At 37.2% G+C, this 5296-nt stretch overlaps 1 long non-coding RNA gene across 1 annotated transcript; it reads right to left on the minus strand.

Annotated features, from left to right (window-relative positions):
• Positions 1-1111: 1111 nt before the first annotated feature.
• Positions 1112-4929, minus strand: LOC116419429. Its single transcript, XR_004229740.1, has 3 exons — positions 4867-4929; positions 4121-4328; positions 1112-1302 (listed from the first exon to the last, which is right to left on the minus strand). It is a non-coding gene; the product is annotated as an uncharacterized LOC116419429 (long non-coding RNA).
• Between the last annotated feature and the right edge of the window lie 367 nt (positions 4930-5296).

Raw genomic sequence — 5296 nt, forward strand, 5'->3', positions numbered from 1 at the left:
AAGAGTATAAAGTCTTCTAAATTTAGAAAGAAGTAATAAAGAGAGGAAATAGGATAAGGGGTGGGATATAGAAGGGTGTGTATATTAACTAGAATGGGCTAAAGAATGAGGGAAAGAACAAGGGAGAAGATAAAGGAAGGATCCTTGAAGGAGAAGTAGGTTAAGTAATAGCAAGACAAGATAGCAGGTAGAAGTAAAAAAGAAGAGTCAGCCAGAAAAGGAAATAAGAGATAGACACAAACAATAATGATCAAGAATAGAATTTACTATTAAAAAAAAAAAAAAGCAGAGCTAATAATCATTGATTTCAGACAAAAGTAAAACTAAAATGGATTTAATCAAAAAAGAAAAATAAGAAAACTACACTATATGTCAGTCAATTAATCAATGTTGCTTTTGCAGGGGTCCTCAAACTTTTTAAATAGGGGGCCAGTTCACTGTCCCTCAGATTGTTGGAGGGCCGGACTATAGTAAAAACAAAAACTTTGTTTTGTGGGCCTTTAAATAAAGAAACTTCATAGCCCTGGGTGAGGGGGATAAACATCCTCAGCTGCCACATCTGGCCCTAGGCCATATTTTGAGGACTCCTGCTTTAGACTATTTAAAATAATTAGACAGCATAAGATTGGAATAGTACTGTGGTATGGGAAATGATGAGTTGGTGGATTTAGAAAAATATGTAAAGACTTGGATTTGTGAAGAATGATGTTATCTGCCTTCAGAAAAGCAGAGTTCAAATAAGCATAGTACAGCCCTACAAAGATGTGTATAAATATATATATATATATGTGTGTGTGTATGATTATAATCATGTATGTGTATAAATGTACATGTATGTGTGTGTATATAAATATGTATGTGTGTGTGTATATATAAATATGTGTGTGTGTGTGTGTGTGTGTGTGTGTATAAAAACATACCCACATTTATTGTAACCTTGAGGAAAGTGGGCAGGAGGAAGAAAGCTCAAAAAAAAAAAAATAAAAAGAATAAAGTAAAAAAGTAAATAGCAGAAAACAAAAGAAACCCTACAAGGAAGCAAAGAAAACACAGACATCTCTGAACACAATATATAGTATTTTTTATTTAGGCTTTCTTGAAATGGAAATTTATTGTTTCATATTTTAAATCTTCTCATGTTCTGCTCTGCACATGGCAATGTTTTCTTTTTCTTTTTCTATTGATCCTATGTACAACTTCTTCAAACATATTTGTTGCTGTCTCCTCCATTAGACTGTAATCTTCTTGAGAGCATGTTCTGTATTTTTCCTCTTTTCATATCCCTAGTGCTTAGCACAGTGCCTGGAATGTAGTAGGCATTCAATAAATGTTTATTCACTGAGTGTGACATAAATGCTATTATTATCATCCCCACTTTACAATGAAGAACCTGAGGCAGGCTGACTTGTTCAGAGTCACACAGCTAGAACACATCTGAGACTGCATTTGAACTCAAATCTTCCTGTCTCAAGATTCAGCACACTAACAACTCTGAGATACCACTACATACCTCTCAGATTGCTAGGATGACAGGAAAAGAGATAATGCTGAATGTTGGAGGGGTTGTGGGAAAACTGGGACACTGATACATTGTTGGTGGAATTGTGAATATATTCAGCCATTCTGGAGAGCGATTTGGAACTATGCCCAAAAAGTTATCAAACTGTTCATACCCTTTGATCCAGCACTACTGGGCTTATATCCCAAAGGGATCTTAAAGAAGGGAAAGGAATCTGTATGTGCCAAAATGTTTGTGGCAGCCCTTTTTGTAGTGGCTAGAAACTGGAAACTGAGTGGATGCCCATCAATTGGAGAATGGTTGAATAAATTATGATATATGCATGTTATGGAATATCATTGTTCTGTAAGAAATGAACAACAGGATGATTTCAGAAACGCCTGGAGAGACTCACATGAACGATGCTGAGTGAAATGAGCAGGACCAGGAGATCATTATTTACTTCAACAATAATACAATGTGATGATCAATTCTGGGTTTTTTTAGGCAAAGATATTGGAGTGATTTGCCATTTCCTTCTCCAGCTCATTTTATGGATGAGGAAACTGAGGCAAACTTAGTTAAATGATTTTCCCAAGATCACAAAGGCTGTAAGTATCTGAACTCAGGAAGATGTCTTTCTGATTTGAGGCCCAGCACTCAATCCACTACGGCATCCAATTGCCCTTATCAAACAATTTTGGTGCCATGATATTTTTGTGTGCCTCAGTTTCCCTTCTGCTCCGGGAGAGTGTTTGGTTCAAAGTCAGTAAGAATACTCACAGGATTCTCTTTAAGTCAAAGCTTTATTTCCCAAAAAACAAGGTGAGCCAAGTAGCATGGGTAACTAATTAATTGGCAACTAAAGTTAGAGGGAAGAATGCTTATATACTATAAATATGGCTCTAAGCTATAGTTAGGAATACTAAAATTGCTTTAAAAAAAACTGCAGAGATTATTAGAAATAGTATTTTTTTAGATAGTATCCTAGCCACAGAATCTACTGAAAACATTGCCTGGATTTGAGGGACAGTTACTTGGGAAGTGTTCCTCCTGTGTCCTTAACAAGTTCAAACATACTTATATCAGTGATTTTAGAAAAAGCATATGTTAGCAATTTTCAGGGGCTAGTCAAGAGCTCAGAGTTAGGGTCCAAAATGTCTCCTACACTCTCCTTACAACTCTGGCCTTGTTATGTTATTCTGTGTTTATCATATTATAGCTTCTGTCATAATTGTTTGTGTATAGTTCTTATCCTAAACAAGGCTACAGTCCTGGGGTATAGAATTTATGTTTTGTTTTTCATCCTTGTATTGCCCACTCTAATAAAGTACATTGCATATACTTGTTGAATTGACCTGAATTGAATCCCTAGGGCAATGGCAGAGAAAAGTCAAGTGTCATATTAGTAGGAGCTCTGAACTATCAAACAAAAATGAGCCAACAGTAATAAGCTATGTCAGAACTATAAAAATAGCATCTGCTAATCAGTTTTCTATTTAGGCAGCTCACCACTTTATTAATTGTGATAAATTATGTCCTAGTGTGAGTAGGGAATGATTCATTCACCCTCAGAAGAGGCTATACACTCAAGCAGTTTTTATTTTCTTTTTCTGCTTTTAATATAAAGTAATCCATGCACCAAATTCTGATAATGAAAATAGCCACTTTTTGCTAATCAGCAGAAAGTGAAAGTCACTATAGAGCAACTCAATTCATTCCTGCAAGTAACCTGAATCTCCCATTGTATTGCTGGGGAATGGAAATTCAACACCATCAGATATCCTTAGAGACTTTATAGTTTCAGGTTATTATTGACACTTGCTGAAGTTCAAGATAAATATTTCTTAGAGGGAGTTTCAGATGTTTAGATATGCAAGAGGGGTGTAGGACTGGTCCAGAAGACAAAGAAAGCCTAGGAAGAGAGATGTTTCATATACTCAGAACATGTGATTTTTATTTTTCTTCATCCTATCTGATTTCTGAAAAGCTGGAGAATCATGTAGAGTTCTTAATATTCAGAATCACTTCACTGGCTTTTTTAGTACTCATTGAAAATTAACAATGTATTAGCTTGTAGGAATCTTAGTGTCCATTCAGTCTACCCCTTCATTTTACAGGTAAGGAAACTGAGATCCAGAGAATTAGTTAAATGACTTGCTCAAGTGGTCAAGTGATAGAAGGACCTCAAGTTTTCTGACTCCATATGTGGCTCTTATTCCACTATTCTATGAGCATTATGAGGTGTCACATGGAATAGTGGAGAGCAGGGGATGCTTGAAGTCAGGAAAATTTTGATTTGTCTTGTTTCTAACATGTACTTACTGGGTGATCCTAGTCTTAATTCTGGTCCTACTTAATCCTATGATAAAAGTAGCTAGGTGGTACAGTGGATAGAGTGCAAGGATTGGAATAAGAAAGACCTGAGTTCATATTTGACCTGAAACACTTACTGACCTGAAAATTGCTTGTTGTTTGTCTCAGTTTCCTCATCCGTAAAATGGGAATATTATCTCCCAGAGTTGTTGTAAGGGTCAAATTAGGTAACATTTGTAAAGTGCTTAGACACTATATAAAGGTTAACAATTATTATAATGCTAGTTACTGGGCAGGTTACTTTACCTCTTGTTGTCCCAATCAGATGTCTAGGAGTCAACACTCTTGATAGTAGTCCTCCTGATTCCATGCAGTCCACACCAGCTTGAAATCTTTTCTCTGGACCTCAAATTTCTGTTTCTTTTTAAACTTCCTTGCCCTTAGATTTTCCCAAGACGTTTTGGGTTCCTAACCCAGCTTCCTCAGCTTATCTTGCCACTGGACCCAGTTGGCTCTGGAGGAGAAAGTGAAACTGGTAACTTTGCACATATGGCCATCCTCACTTAAATCCAACTCACTTCCATGTTATGGTCCTCTTCAAGAAAGGACAAAGAACAATCTTTGTGAGTAGAACTGCTCCACTGGGGAGCATTTCCAACTGGAACATGGCTCATTTTTTCTTCCTTCTTTCCCTTCCTCCCTTCTTTCCCTTCTTCCCTCCTTTCTTCCCTCCCTCCTTCCTTCTTTCCTTCTTTCCTTCCTTCCTTCCTTTTTTTCTTCCTTCCTTCCTTCATAACTTCTTTCCTTCGTTCCTTTTTTCCTTCCTTCCTTCCTTTCTTCCTTCCTTTTTTCCTTTCTCCTTTCCTTCCTTCCTTCATAACTTCTTTCCTTCCTTCCTTCCTTTTTTCCTTCCTTCTTTCCTTCCTTCCCTCCTTCTTCTACCTTCTGTCAACATATAATATCATATCCTTACCTGCAGGTGCCTTGCCCAAAGAAGCATATATTTTATTTGTTTTTATGTGTGTGTTGTGTGGGAAAGGTGAAGAACTTACCGCTCAAGCACATATTGATCAGTAACTGTTAAATTAGCTGAAGCCTTGAGGCCTCAGTTTCAGCTTCTCCGGAGTCACATAATGTTAGATAAGGTCTGGACTACATTCCATTGTCCAAAAAAGGAATTAAAAGTATGTGGCTGAAGGATATTCCTTATCTCTTTTACTGCATTCTACTAGCCAAATAAGGGAATAAAGACTTATGTAGCCAATAGTAACATATAGAGGGTAGGATTTGGGGGGGGGGTTCTTTGTCTGAAATGTATAAAAACTGCGAGCACTCTCAGGGGAGCGGCCCTCCTGCTGTGAGCATTTTTCTCTCACAGATGGGACAGCTCGCTTCTTGAGAGTCTAATAAATTTTCTGCTTTCTATGAGTGATCTCCCAATAGTCATTTTTGAGTAGGGATCCCACTCAGTGTGATTGCTGG

This window comes from Sarcophilus harrisii, chromosome 5, assembly GCF_902635505.1.
Source record: "Sarcophilus harrisii chromosome 5, mSarHar1.11, whole genome shotgun sequence".
Lineage (NCBI taxonomy): Eukaryota > Metazoa > Chordata > Mammalia > Dasyuromorphia > Dasyuridae > Sarcophilus > Sarcophilus harrisii.